Genomic DNA, 16,061 nt, shown 5'->3' with positions numbered 1-16,061 from the left:
TATAAAATGAAAAAAAGAGACTAATGGAAACTGAACAACTGAAAATAATATAGGAAAAAAATTTAAAGCATAATGAATACGCTAACACACACTGAACCCTCTCAATACTTAACACATGTTTTTAATGGCTATTACCACTATTCTTTTCCAGATTACTACTCAAGCAAAATCGAGAACAACTGATCTTTGTGAGAATCTAGACTCTCACCCTAGTTCCAACATGCCCACAGTTCCTGGCTCCTTCATCTTATAACAGAGTACAGACATATTCTCATGAGACAGAATACATCTGTGAAGATGTAGCTGAACAATAATGTTTTTCTCCTTATAAAAAAGAAAAAAACTTTACAGAGCTACAGAGACATTTAAATGAGATGTCAAGTAACAGAACATGCACTACTTGTCACTTTTTGTCTTTTATTTGCTCTTATATTTGTCAAAATGCATTTAAATCAAAATACTTTGATGTTATTTTTCCTATATATTTGTATTAAATTTTAATCATATGAAATTCTATTCAATTCATAACCCCTTATGCTCTAAGTCACTTTATTAAAATAATCAGGTTGAAATGAACTCAAAATGATCTCTCTAAACAGTTAACAGAAAATTAATAGCTAATATATACAGTGAAATACAAAATTTAGGTGTTTTTTTTTCAAGAACCTCAACACAAAAGGGTAAATCACAAAAAAAAAAAAGAAAAAAGAAAAAACAGGCTACCCATCAACCTATAATCAAATGACCTTAGGTTTAAAAAAAAAAAAAAGCAAAAAGCCAGGAGCCAGTGGCTCACACCTGTAATCCTAGCTACTCAGGAGGCTGAGATTTGAGGACTGGAGTTGAAAGCCAGCCCAGGCAGGAAAGTCCAGGAGAACCTTATCTCCAATTAACTACCAGAAAACTGGAAGTGGTGCTATGGGTAGCACTAGCGCCCTACCACTTAAGCTGAAGAGCTCAAGGACAGCGCCCAGGTCCCAAGTTCAAGACTCACGACCAACAACAACAAAAATATTTTAAAAAATATAACTGATGCTGGGTGCCAGTGTGGCTCACGCCTGTAATCCTAGCTACTTAGGAGCCTATCTGAGGATTGCAGTTCAAAGCCAGCCAGGCCCAGATTTCAAGCCCCATGACCAAACACACACACACACACACACACACACACACACACACACACACACACACACACACACACGTATATGTAGTTAACTAGATAAGAAAGGACGTGCCAGACACACACACACACACACACACACACGTACACGTATATGTAGTTAACTAGATAAGAAAGGACGTGCCAGACTAAGCAAAGAAACAAGACCAGTAGAGAGCTAGAAATTCCTAATGTTATTATTTTTTCTTTCAAACAAAACAATTTAAAACATATACCATCACCCACTAAGAGAATGAATAGATACAAAGAAAGGAAAGAAGAAGGAAAAAAGAAATTATAGGACAGGCCTGGGGTGCATGCCTGCTGTCCTGACTACTTGCAAGGTAGAAAACAGAGAATTACAGTTTGAGGCCAGTTCAGTGAAAAAGTTTAGTCAGACTCATTCCTCAGTACCATATAAGCAGAAAAGCTGGAAGTGACGCTGTGGCTCAAGTGGTAGAGCACTAGCCTTGAGCTGAAGAGCTGAGGAACAGCGCCCAGGCCCAAAGTTCAAGCCCCACAACTGGGGGGGGGGGGGGAGGGAGGGGGGGGGACACAAGCTGGATATATTGAAGCATGCCTCTGGCCCAATTTACTCAGGAGACAGATTACAAAGTCCAAGTCTACCAAGGCAAAAAGCAGGTGATCCTATCTGAAAACAAAAGGATTGGGTCATGGCTTAAGTGGTAAAGTGCTTGTTAGTGCTTCCCAGTAATTACAAAAAAGGAGGGAAGGCAGGGATGAAAAAGAAGAGGAAAAGAAATGGTTCCAAAAACATTTTCCAAATGGCGTCAATACACTTCTGAAGTAAACTCCTGACAGGAACTGAACCCCAACTGCACATAACAATAACCTACTCTTTAAGACACCCAATATGGGCTTCTTTTATCTTTCCCTTCTCACATCACTTCCTCACTCCTGTCACATCAGAAATTTCTGGAGTTGTCTTTCAAAGTAAAGGGTTACAATCAAGGAGCCAATTCTGCAGGAACAAAACGTAATAATAATTCTAAGTCAAATTAATTTTTAGCATTTGTGGGATAAGCTGGGCATAGTGATTTACATCTGTAATCTGAGCTACTAGACAAAACTAGTAATTTGATACCAGCTGTGGGGGTATATACCATATGGTATATACAGTGGTATATACCATACCTGTCATTCTAGCTAGCAGGAAGCATAACTAGGAAAATCGAGGTCAAGAACACAGGGGCAAAAACTCCAAAGACTATTAGAAAAACCCCTAAAGCAAAAGGACTGAAGAACATAGCTCAAGTGACAAAGCACCTGCCTAAAAAAGTCTAAGGCCTAGTAATGAAACACCAATATTGCTCACCCTCCCCACCCCATCCAGCCACAACAAAGTGGTGGGATGGCTACAGAATCAGAACAAGAAAAAGCAGAAGAGCCAAAGGGATCAATGTTACAAGCTGACAGATTGTGCTGTGAAAAGAATCTCTCATTAGGATAGTTCAAACAATAAAGACACACATAAACTGGTTGCTGGTAGCTCACGCCTGTAATCCCAGCTAATCAGGAAGCTGAGATCTGAGGATCACAGTTCAAAGCCAGCCCAGGCAGGAAAGTCCATGAAACTCTTAACCTCCAATAAAACCACCAGAACGCTCTTGGGCTGAAGAACCCAGGGACAATGCCCAGGCCCAGAGTTCAAGCCCCATGACTGACTAAAACACACACACACACACACACACACACACACACACACACACACACACACACACACACACACACACACACACACACACACACACACACACACACACACACACTCATGCAAACACGTGCACACACACAGAGTCCTAAAGCCTAGGTAACCGTGTAAGTAAGAACTACAATGAAGTAGCATACCAAGAGTGTTTCAAGGTAATCTCCAAAATGTTACCCATATACATATCCTTTGTTTATTTATAATCTTTTAAAAACTAAGACATAATCAGTTTTCTAAACAAAGGGGAAGAAGAAAATAAGATTTAAAAAACCTCATGTTGAAGTAGAACATATAAAATTAGAAAAACAAAATTAAATAAAAATTTCCTATCTTTGATAGGCACCAGGGTTCATGTTTTTATCCTAGCTACTCAGGAAGTTGAGATTTTAAAGACTGAATTTGGGGCTAGGAAGTTGGCTTAGTGGTAGAGTGCTTGCCTCGCAAGCATGAGGCCCTGGGTTCGATTCCTCAGCACCACATAAGCAGAAAAAAGCCGGAAGTGGTGCTGTGGCTCAGTGGTAGAGCAGTAGCCTTGAGCTGAAGAGCTGAGGGACAGTGCCCAGAGTTCAGGCCCCACAACTGACCAAAAAAAACAAAACAAAACAAAACTGAATTTTGAGGATAGTCCATTCAAGACCCCATCTTAACATAAAAGGCCAGACATTGTAGCATGTATCTGTAATTCCAACTACTACAGGAAGCATAAATAGGATTAACAATGTCTAGACTAGCGCTGACAAAAAGACCCCCAAGAAAAGATAGAGGGGCTTGGCACTGGTGGCTCATGCTTATACCCCTAGCTACTCAAGAGTCTGAGATCTGAGGATCACAGTTCAAAGCCAGACAAGAGAAGACAACACCCAGGCCCTAAGTACAAGCCCAATGACAAAAATAAATAAATAAAAAATCTAAATTTACATGTGAAATACCACACACACACACACACACACACACACACACACACACACACACACACACACACACACACACACACACACACACACACACACACACACACACACACACACACACACACACACACACACACCCTCCCTCCCTCCCTCCCTCCCTCCCTCCCATACCAGAAGCAATGCACACCACTAGCCCAAAATTCTTTTCACTAAAGGAAGGAAATCAGGACTCTTAGAAACATACCTGACTGAGACTTGAGAAAAGACTAACAAGGTTAGCAACCTCTTGCTCTAAGAGACAGCAAGGATATTATTAAAAATCACCGGAGCAAGAAGTTTCTGTTAGTAAAAATACTACAGAGAAAAATAAGTTTGATATGATAAGGATACTGTTATTTGTGCATACTGGTGTGGTAATAATAGATTTACATGAGAATCACCAGTGATCATCATAACAGCACAAAACAGGACAGCAAAATTATGCATGTCTTCATGACACCACCTAAGAAAGAAATATTCTCTAATCTCTCAAAATAATGGGAGGAAAAACCTGACTTTGATTAATAAGCTGTTAGATCTAAGTACTAATATACAGAAAACACAAGAAAAAGAGGAATGTTTCAGTACAGAAGGAAATTACCAAAATAAAGAATTTGGAAAACTTTATAGGACAAATAAAAATTAGGTACAAGCATAAACTGTACAGTAGTAACCAAATATAGTGCATATATATGTAAAACAAATGTCTGTTAACAGTTTAGGAAAACAAATTAAATGAATAATCAGTTGGTGATAAATTAACACCTCACACCCATGAGGATGGCTTCCACCAGTTAGACAACAAATAAAAGTGTTGTCATGTTTTATGTAACCACAGTTGGTGGTTATATAAAATGGCATAGCTGCTACAGAAAACAGAATTCAAGTTCCTCAGAAGAGTACAACTAAAACTGCCAAATGATCCAGCAATCACATCAAATAGAATTTTTAAATAACTGAACTAAGGATCTCATATCTGGCCCTCATATTCAAATCTGCACTGTTCAAGAGACAAATGGTATGAGCTATCCAAAAGTCCACCAGCAAATGAATGGATGGAAAATGTCGTGTGTATATGCAGGATTTAAAAAGAAATCATGTAGCCCTTGGCTCATGCCTGTAATCCTAGCTATTCAGGGGAATGAGATAGAGGATGGCAGTCTGAAGCTAGGCCAGGCAAGAAAATCTTGAGACTTTTACCTTCAATTAATAACCAAAGAGCCAGAAGGAGAGCTATGCCAAGTGGCAGAGCACTAGCCTTGAGCACAAAAACTCAGGAACAGAGGCCAGGTTCTTAGTTCAAGTTCCAGAACCAGGCACCCAGGCACATGCACACACCTGCACACGCACACATGAGAAAATGTAGAGATTAATCTAACAAGAAGTATTAAGGAGTTGAATAAGGTAAAAAGAGATCATTTGCAATGATGAAAAAACAACTCAGGCCAGGCACCAGTGGATCACGCCTGTAATCTTAGCTACTCAGGAGGCTGAGATCTGAGGATCATGGTTCAAAGCCAGCCCAGGAGGAAAGTTTGTGAGACTCTTATCTCCAATAAACTGGAAAGTGGTGCTATGGCTCAAGCAGTAAAGCGCTCACCTTGAGCTGAAGACTGCAGGGACAGTACCCAGGCCCAGAGTTCAAGCCCCACGACCGAAACACACACACACAGAGACACACACAGAGACACACACACACACACAAAATCTCTCCACCATTTATTCTACAATACTATGAAATATATGAAATCTATGTAATCACCTAATCTCAATTTTTTTAAAAAAGTGACAGAAGGGATGGGTTAGGAGTGATGTTGTAAGACACATGGTTATCATATACTGTTTTGTAGAACCAGAACTTCAGGTCATAGGGTATAACATTGAAATTGAATACATTAGAAAGAAGATACATTACATCATGTTGCTTATATGAGGTATCTAAACTCATAGAAACAGAAAGTAAAAATATTTGCCAAGAGCTAGAAAAAGTCAATTTTTAATGGCTTTACAAAATGAAAAAAATTCTAGATGGAAAAATTCTAGTGGGCAGGGAAGAAAGTGGGAAACTGAGGGACAGAAAAGGAAGGAGTGACATTGTCTAAAAAGATAAAAGCACTCATTCCCTGATTTATGAAATGGTACTCCTTAATAGTAACAACACTTAAATAATAACAATAAAATTGTTTTTAAAAATTCCAGAAGATGGCGACGGAACAGCAGGGAAACACCACAGCTCTCTCCAACCAAATAGAGTTGGAGTTCCAATGCTGTTTCCCCAAAAGACTGACAACAGCAAAAAGGCAAACACCCAGAGAAATAAAGGAAATGAATAAAGAGAAGGTAAAAACTTCAGAACCTACACAAAGATGGAAAAGCGCAAAGACCCTTCGGCTCATCTGATGCTGGGGATGCAACTCCGTGCCAAGCAGCCAAAGCGGCCAGGTTGCTGGGGACCCCAAAGCTGCAGCAGTCCTTAGAACACCAGCACAGAAAATGCCCACGGCGCCGAACCCGGACAGCATAAACAGAGGGAGATACCATAAAACCCAGACCCACAGCCCCCAAACACCACCACCACCACCGGCCCAGCCCACAATCATCTCAACGGAATGCGGAACGCAGTGACGACCAGCAACCTCCAATGCACAGAAACAGTGATATGACACAGCACTGCTGGACAGCCCCCAACCAGTTCCAGGACAAGTGAGTACCTCACAGGTGAGGCCCCCTCCACCACCACGGGAGACCAGTGCTGGTGGTGACCCCCAGAGCTTGACCCGGACTCCTCCCCCACCACCTGGGCAACTGGTCCCACTGAAGCTGGGTACTTGTGCAAGGCTTGACAAGAGCGCCCGGGAAGGGAGCTCGGATGTGGTCAGTCCTGTGGGCCTCCGCAGCTGGCAGCTGAAGGAGCCCAACCAGTATATTCCTGGCTGGGGATTGGGTAGCTCAAACCACCAGCATCTGGTGGAATACATCCAGCCCACCTGGGGTTTGCAAAGAGTGACCCTGGGAAGGATTATGGTCCTTGGCTTAAGTCGGGAACTGCCTTTGGGCTCCAGTAGGAGGCTTAACAAGGACACCCAGGTGGGAGCCTGAGCTGCCTAAACCACCTGTCCCTGATTCAAGTCAGGAACTGAGCACATGCCTTAGCAGAGGGTAGAGTGTATCTGCCTACCAGAATCTAACAAGAGTGAGCCCTACCAGGATCAGACTAGCAGCTGGATGTCAGTCCCTCCCCCAACAGAACTGAGAGTGGGCAAAGACTCTTTCAGCCAGCCCCGGGCTGAGAGCAGGCTTCAACAATTGACCCAGGAAACACCCCAGAACCAAGCAAAGGCCTATTGACCAAAACAGAGTTTGGGATTTGTCTCCAATAATCCCTGAATCTTCATGCGAAAATCACAGTGAAAAATTACAAGATTCATCAACAGCCAAGACATCAAACAATCCCCAAAGGCCAGTAGCGGCGCAGGGAAGAACTCCAGTTAAATCGAAAAAGAATGGAAGACAAACACTACATCCAAGAAGTGATAGAAGCAATGACTAAAAAGTTAAAGCAAGAAATGGATCCAAAATTTAAACCAGAAACAATCTCAAAAGAGATCCAGGATTTCAAACAAGAGATGCATTCAAAAATTGATGCAGTACACACCAATTTAAAAGAGGAAATTAATATGTTGAGAACTGACATACAAATCATAGATGGTTCGATTACCTCTGTGAAAACCACAATGGAAGCCATAGTCAATAGAGTGAATTAAATGGAAAATAGGTATGTAAGACAAAATGCAAGAACTGGAAAAGTCAGATATAGAAGAACCACTTAAAAGGAAGTCCAAGAACAAGTAGATAGAGGCAAGAAATTTAAGCTTCATTAATAGGGGTCTATGAAGGTTAGGAATACCATAATAAAAGGATGCAACACTTACTTAATAAGATTATCACCGAAAATTTCCCCAATCTTAAAAGAGAAAATCTTTACATTAACAGAAGCATACACAACACCAAACAAGCAGGATCCCATGAGGAACACTTCCAGGCACATCATAGTAAAAACACTAGATTTGAACAATAAAGAAATGTTCTTGCACGCATCAAAAACAAAGAAGGAGCAATACTACAATGGGAAAAAAATCAGAATCACTGCAGATCTCTCCACATGGACATTGAATGCAAGGTAAGCCTGGGAAAGTACCATCCGAGCCCTAAGAACCAGTAACTGCAACCCAGACTGATATATTCAGCAAAGCTAGATTCTACAGAAAAACCAAAATTTTTAATAGTAAAAAAAAGCTAAATTAATTCATAAATAATAATCCAGCACTACAAACAATATTATAAGAGAGGGATTACAATCTGAAGAAAACAAGATAAGGGATCCACATCAGACAGATATCACTAGAAGACCAACTTAGAAAGCACTGGAGGAGAGGAATGAAAAACTTAGCAAAGCAGGAAATGAGAGGAAAACACAATGCACCTCTCTACAATAACCACAAATATTAATGGACTCAATTCACCAATCAAAATAAAAAGAACTTCAGACAGCATCAGAAAACAAGAGCCATCCATTTGTTGTCTTCAAGAGAACCATCTCACAGCCAAAGATAAAAACAAACTTCAAGTGAAGAGATGGAAGAAGATCTACCATGAAAATGCTCCCAGCAAGAAGGCAAAAGCTGCCATCCTGATATCTGACAAAATAAACTTTCACTAAAATCGGGGCTGGGAAGGTGGCTCAGTGGTAGAGCGCTTGCCTTGCATGCCTGAGGCCCTGGGTTCGATTCCCCAGCACCACATAAGCAAAAAGAAAAAAGCCGGAAGTGGCGCTGTGGCTCAAGTGGTAGAACACTAGCCTTGAGCTGAAGAGCTGAGGGACAGCGCCCATGCCCAGAGTTCAGGCCCCACGACCGGACCCCAAAAAAAAAAAAATTATAAGGGTCTGGGAAGGCGGCTCAGTGGTAGAGTGCTTGCCTTGCATGCATGAGGCCCTGGGTTCGACTCCTCAGCACCACATAAGCAAAAAGAAAAAAGCCGGAAGTGGCGCTGTGACTCAAGTGGTATAGCGCTAGCCTTGAGCTGAAGAGCTGAGGGACAACGCCCAGGCCCAGAGTTCAGGCCCCACGACTGGACCCAAAAACAAAAAACAAAAGCAAAAAAAAAAAAAAAAACTTTCACTAAAATCAATATAAAAAGACAAAGAACAGGGCTGGGAAGGTGGCTCAGTGGTAGAGCGCTTGCCTTGCATGCATGAGGCTCTGAGTTCGATTCCTCAGCACCACATAAGAAAAAAGAAAAAGCCGGAAGTGGCACTGTGGCTCAAGTGGTAGAGCACTAGCCTTGAGCTGAAGAGCTGAGGGACAGCACCCAGGCCCAGAGTTTAGCCCCCACGACTGGACCCCCAAAAATACAAATAACACTACATATTAATACAGGGAACAGTCCAAGAAGAGGATATCACCATTATCAATTTATACTCTCCAAAACACTGGTGCGCCCAAATACATTAAGCAAATACTCTCAGACTTACAGGAAAAAAATAGATCTAAATACAATAATACTAAGAGACTTTAATACTCCACTCTCACCAAAGGTCTACCAACCAGAGGTTTGGCAAAGAAGCCCCTGAATTAAATGATGCCATATCTCAATTGAGATATCATAGTTCACACAAAGAATTTAAACAAATGCAAGATTGACATCATCTGTTATATTCTATCTGAACATAGTGGAAAGAAGCTAATTCTCAATAACAAAAGCATACCATAGAAATTACTCAAATACATGGAAATTGAACAGCACACTTCTGAACAACACCTGGATGACAGAAGAAATTTTAAAGTTCCTACAATTCAGTGAAAATGAATATACATCACAAAGAAATCTATGGGACATGGCAAAAGCATTCCTGAGGTGCAAACTTATTGCACACATCAAGAAAATAGAAACAGACCAAATAAATAATCTCATGATGCAACTAAAACTGCTGGAAAAGCAAGAAAAAATTGAACCCAAAGACAGAGCGAGATAACCAAAATAAGAGCAGAAATTAATGAGATAGAGACTAAGTATAAATAAAATTAATTTTTTAAAGGCTGGTTTTGTGAAAATCAAAAAAAAAACAAAAAACAAACTGATTGACTTCTGGAAAAATTATCTAAAAAAGAAAGGAGACCCAAATCAATAAAATCAGGGATGCCACGGGAAAAATTACAACAAACATCCAAGACATCCAAGCAATTATAAAGAACTATTTCCAGAATCTGTACTTAATAAGGAAGGAAAACCTAGCAGAAATGGATGAATATTTAGAGAAATACAAATTGCCCAAACTGAACCAAGAAGAAATCGATTAGATAAGCCCAAAACTTACAATGAGCTAGAGGAAGCAATCAGAAGTCCTCCAACAAGGAAAAGCCCAGTCCTCCAACAAGGAAAAGCCCAGGACTTCTATAAGACCTTTAAAGAGGAACTAATATCCATATTCCTTAAGCTCTCCCAAAAAATAAAAACAGAGGGAGGAATCCCAAACTTATTCTATGAAGCCAAGATCACACTCATCCCCAAACCAGGCAAAGATCCAACAAAAAAGAGAACTACAGACCAATCTCCTTGATGAACACAGATGCAAAGCTCCTCAACAGAATTTCAGCCATTAGATTCCAGAAACATATTTTTTTTAAATCATACATTATGATCAAGTAGGCTTCATCCCAGAGATGCAGGGATGGTTTATAGTACATAAATCCATGACATCAACAGATCCAAGGTCAAGAACTACATGATTATCTCCATTGAAAGGAAAAAAGCTTTTGATAAAATACAACATCCATTCATGTTAAAAGCTCTGGAAAAAATAGGAATAGAAGAAACATTCCTTTATACAATAAAAGCCATATATGACAGACCAATAGCCAATATTATACTAAACGGGGAAACACTACAACCAATTCTCCTAAAATCAGGAACAAGGCAAGGATGCCCATTCTGTCCACTCCTCTTCAAAATAGTTATGGAATCCTTAGCCAGAGCAATAAGGGAAGAAAAGGAGATTAAAGGGTTCTGCATAGAGAAGAAAGATATTAAACTATCCCTATTTTCAGAGGATATGATATCATACCTAACAATCCCAAAACTCCAATCTCAAACCACTACAGCTTATAAATCACTTCGGCAAAGTAGCAGGATATAAAATAAACCCACAAAAATCAGTTGCCTTTCTGTACACCAACAATGTACAAGCAGAAAGGGAAATCAGGGAAATAACCCTATTTACAATAACCTTGAAAAAATAAAATATCTAGGAATTAACCTAACCAAAGATGTGAAGGAACTATCCAGTGAAAACTATAAAAGCCTAAGAGATCACAGAGGATACCAGGAAATGGAAAGACCTTCCATGCTCTTGGATAGGCAGAATTACTATATGGTAAAAATGGCCATACTGCCTAAAATGATATACAATTTCGATGCAATTCCCATCATAATCCCAATGATGTTCTTTACTGAAAGAGAAAACAATCCAAAAATTCATATGGAACATCAAAAGACCTAGAATAGACAAAGCAATTCTAGTCAAAAGAAACAACGCAGGAGGGATCATGATACCAGATTTCAAGCTCTACTATAGAGACATAATAACAAAGACACCTTGGTATTGCCAGAAATACAGACCTGAAGACCAATGGAATAGATTAGAAGACCTAGAAATAAAATCACATACCTCTAAGTCAGCTGATATTTGACGAAGGAGCCAAAGACATACAGTGGCACATACCTATAAGTCAGCTGATATTTGACAAAGGAGCCAAAGACATACAGTGGAAGAAGCATAGTCTCTTCAACTACTAATGCTGGGAAAACTGGGCAGCCACCTGCAGAAAACTGAAAGTGGACCCTAGCCTGTCACCCTAGCCTGTCACCACATACTAAGATCAACTCAAAAATGGATTAAAGACCTTAACATTAAACCTGAAACTACTGCAGAACAGAGTGGGAGAGGCACTTGAACTTACAGGCACAGGCAGGAACTTCCTGAACTGAATCCTAGGGTCACAACAAATTGGAGAGAGACTCGACAAATGGGACTACCTTAAAATAAAAAGTTTCTACCCAACTAATGACACAGCCACCTAATTAGAAAGATAGGCAACTAATTGGGAAAAAATATTTACCAAGAATATATCAGACAAGGGCTTAATATCCATTATATACAGGGAACTCAAGAACTCATCACTCCCAAACCTAACAAACCAATCGTTAGATAAAGGGAACTAAAGAAAGACTTCTCAGAAGAAAAGATAAAAATGGCAAAGAAACACACCATCCTTGGTTGTAAAGGAAATGCAAATAATAACAACCTTGACATACCACCTTACCCCCAGTCAGAATGGCCCAAATCCTAAATTCAGCCAACAATAAATGCTGACAGGGATGTAGAGAAAGAGGAACCCTATTACACTGCTGGTGGGAATGTACACTTATACAACCTCTTTGGAAAGCAGTCTGGAGGTACCTCAGAAAGCTAAATAGAGACCTCCCCCTATGACCCAGCCATACACTCTTAGGCATCTACCCTGAGCAACAGGAACCAGGATACAAGGACACATGCACCTCCATGTTCATTGCAGCACTGTTCACAATAGCCAAGACAGGGAAACAACCCAGATGCCCCACTATAGATGAATAGATCCAAAAGTTGTGGTACCTATATGCAATGGAATATTATGTAGACATTAGAAAGGACAAAATAATGGTTTTCACAGGGAAGTGGATAGAATTAGAAAAAATCATTCTGAGGAGGTAAAGCAAGAGCAGAGACAAATGGCACATGGTCTCTCTGATATGTGGATATTAAATCCAAAATGCAAGGAGATATAACAAAGTAAACAGGACTTGAGAAACAAAGGACCTCCACTCAATTTTTCATATCATTTCTAAATGACTCCATGTTCTCGAACACTGGAACACACACACACACACACATACACACACACACACACACACACACACACAGAGGCACATCTGAGGGAAGCTAGGAGGAGGACACAGAATCAGAGGGAAGCAGGGTAAAATATACAGCAGAGGGGCCCATCAGCTGCACTGGATATTGATAAACACCAACTAAGCAACTCAAGGGCAGCAATGAGAGGGAGGGAATGAGAAGGAAAGAGGGAACAGCTTGCAGTAAGCAAAAGGAAAAAAATGTACATATCACCCAATATGGAAGAAATACTTGTACTGTCAAAGCTCATAGAATTCACAAACATTTTAGACCATGATAATTACAATTGGCCTTGTGATGGTTAAAATGTGTTTCTGACTTTAAGTATCACTATCTTACAATACTGTGAAATTTGTGTAATCACTTAATCTCAATAAAAAAAAATATTAAAAAGAAAAAAATTCCAGCCGGGTGCTGGTGGCTCATGCCTTTAATCCTAGCTTAGCTACTGAGGGGGCTGAGATCTGAGGACCACAGTTCAAAGCCAGCCCGACAAGAAAGTCCATGAGACTCCTACCTCCAATTAACCACCAGAAAACCAGAAATGGTGCTGTGGCTCAAGTGGTAGAGTGATAACCTTGAGCTGAAGAGCTCAGAAACAGCACCCAGACGCAAAGTTCAAGCCCCACTAGCAACAACAACAATAACAAATTCCAGAGGATCTGTTAAACATCAATGTCAACATAATTAATACTGAAGTGTTCACAAAAAAAACAAAAAACCAGAAGTGGTGCTGTGGCTCAAGTGGTAGAGCACTGTGATTTTGAGCACAGAAAGGCTCGGGGACAAAGCCCAGGACCTGAGTTCAAGCCCCATGACCAGAAAAAAAAAAAAAAAAAAAAAAAAAAAGGAAAAGAAGGGAAAAAAAGAAAAAGAATCAAAAAAGAGAAAAAGAAAAAGAATCAAGATGCTGGTGGTATTGTGTATATCCACAAAATATTCTGTGATTTTTCAGAGGAAAACAGTGAGGTACAATAGCGCCCCCTTTACCCTTATGGCTACCTGTAAATACAGGTTAGTGCATACTGGGTATGGTAGTCTGATGCTTTCCTACATATCCTACATAATTGCCACTACTGACTCTTATGTGCCATTATTAAGTAAAGTAAGGGTTATTTGCATGCAAGCACCAGGATACTGTGGTAGCTGATCTGATAACCCTGATGGCTAGTGACTAGGGAGGGAGGAGGAAGGATATGCAATGTGGACACACTAGATACAATCCAGGCAGGACAGAGGGATACAAATCAAGATTTTTATCATGCATGAAATTTAAAACTCATGAAAACTTCCCACTTAGTATTTTCAGATCATGTTTGATCATGAGTAACCAAAGTCTCAAATAATAAAAGATAAAGGGGGGATGGGGATAGGGAGTAGTACACAGAAGAGGCTGAGCCTAGAATAATGTATCATCACAGAAGTTCCTAGAAAACCATTTTTAATCAATATCTATAAACTCAATAGCACTCTGTGCAAATATGTCTGGCTTCACAGTCCTCAGGTAAATTGTAAGCTAGTTTCTTAAACACAAATTTTATTCAACTAACAATGAGCTTCAATTTCTCTGATCATGAGATAAAAATGACTTCAACAATTTTTCAACAAAATTGTCAAATATATGTAAGATGATCTAATCAAAACTAGTCTTCTGAGCTGTTTGAAGAACAGAACAAATGAGACAATGTACAAACAGTTCACTGAGGAACAGACATGGCTTTCCACAGGTGGATGCAGAATCATCAGGCAGGTAGGTCAACACTGATTATCAGGAGAAAGACATCACAACCAAACAAGAAAAATAACAGGTTTCAAATGTGGACCACAAATGAAGAATGCAAAGCTGATATCTCATACAGTAAATGCAGGAGCCTGTGAAAATTTCAAATGCTCCTGGGAAAATAGCAGATTGAATTAGAGTTAATGAGTCATAAAAGCAATCTGAAGAACTTAGCAAGTACTTTGTAAGTCAATGAAAAATCAAGTCATATGTGAAAGGCAGGAAAAGAAAGTTACCGGAAATTTAGCCACTCTTGAGGAAGATGAAGAAGGGGGAAAAGATGGGGAGGAAAAAAGAAAAAGATCTACCTCCCCACCCCAAGAATTCAGAAAATTATTGAGAGAAAAGAAATCTTCTTTGTTAACATAAAAGTTTATCTTAAAAACAAATTGTCTTAGCTAGATTACAAAGGGAAAATACTGAAACAACTAGCTCATCTTATACCTGATTTACTTAGTATTTTTTTCCACATTGATATCAATCATGCCTAATACATACAAAAAGAAAAGAAAAAAAAATCACTAGTAGGGCACTGATGGCTCATTCTTGTAATCTCAGCTACTTAGCAGGCTGAGATCTTAGATTACAGTTTGAAGACAACCAGGGCACAAAGTCCCTGAGACTCTAGTATCTCCGATTAAGCAGCAAAAAGGCAGAAGTAGAGCTGTGGCACTAGTGAACTAGTGGTCCAGAGCGCCAGACTTGAACCACATACAAATGCCAGTACTGGCACAAAAACACACACACAAAAATAAATAAATAAAATAATAATCACTATGAGCTGTAGCCATAGCAAGTGTAGAGCACCTATCTAGTTAGCACACAGAGGGCCCAGAGTTCAAAATCCAGTACTTCACAAAAAAATACTGCTAGAAATATTTTCAATCTTATTCTGATTCATTTTTATTATTAATTTATTCCAGCTCTGATTATTAAATAAAATTTATTAATTTCTTAAATTAAAATAAAATTTATGTAAAAATAACATTTGGGCAATGCATATATAAAAAAGTATTTTTTGGTCAGTTGTGGGACTTGAACTCAGGGCATGGGTGCTCTCCCTAGGCTCTTTTGCTCAAGGCTAGCACTATAACACTTTAAGCCATAACTCCACTTTTGGTTTTCTGGTGGTTAACTGGAGATAAGAATCTCATGGACTTTCCTGCCCAGGATGGCTCTGAACTGCAATTTTCAAATCTGTCTCCTGAGCAGCTAGGATTTCAGGCCTGAGCCTCCAGCACCCAGCATAAAATATTTTTAAATAGTTTTTTTTTTTTTTTTTTGGGGGGGGGTCCGTTCATGGGGCCTGAACTCTGGGCTTGGGCGCTATCCTTTAGCTCTTCAGCTCAAGGCTAGCGCTCTACCTCTTGAGCCACAGCACCACTTCCGGCTTTTTTCTTTTTGCTCTCATGCATGTAAGGCAAGCACTCTACCACTGA

At 39.8% G+C, this 16,061-nt stretch overlaps 1 protein-coding gene across 14 annotated transcripts in view; it reads right to left on the bottom strand.

Annotated features, from left to right (window-relative positions):
* Positions 1-16,061, bottom strand: part of Tbl1xr1 (TBL1X/Y related 1) — a 155,284-nt gene that overhangs the window by 67,681 nt on the left and 71,542 nt on the right. The window lies entirely within an intron of this gene.

Source organism: Dipodomys merriami, unplaced genomic scaffold (genome assembly GCF_024711535.1).
Source record: "Dipodomys merriami isolate MVZ:Mamm:240054 unplaced genomic scaffold, mDipMer1.0.p SCAF_40, whole genome shotgun sequence".
In the NCBI taxonomy this organism is placed as follows: Eukaryota; Metazoa; Chordata; class Mammalia; order Rodentia; family Heteromyidae; genus Dipodomys; species Dipodomys merriami.
This window is presented reverse-complemented; position numbering and strand designations above follow the sequence as displayed.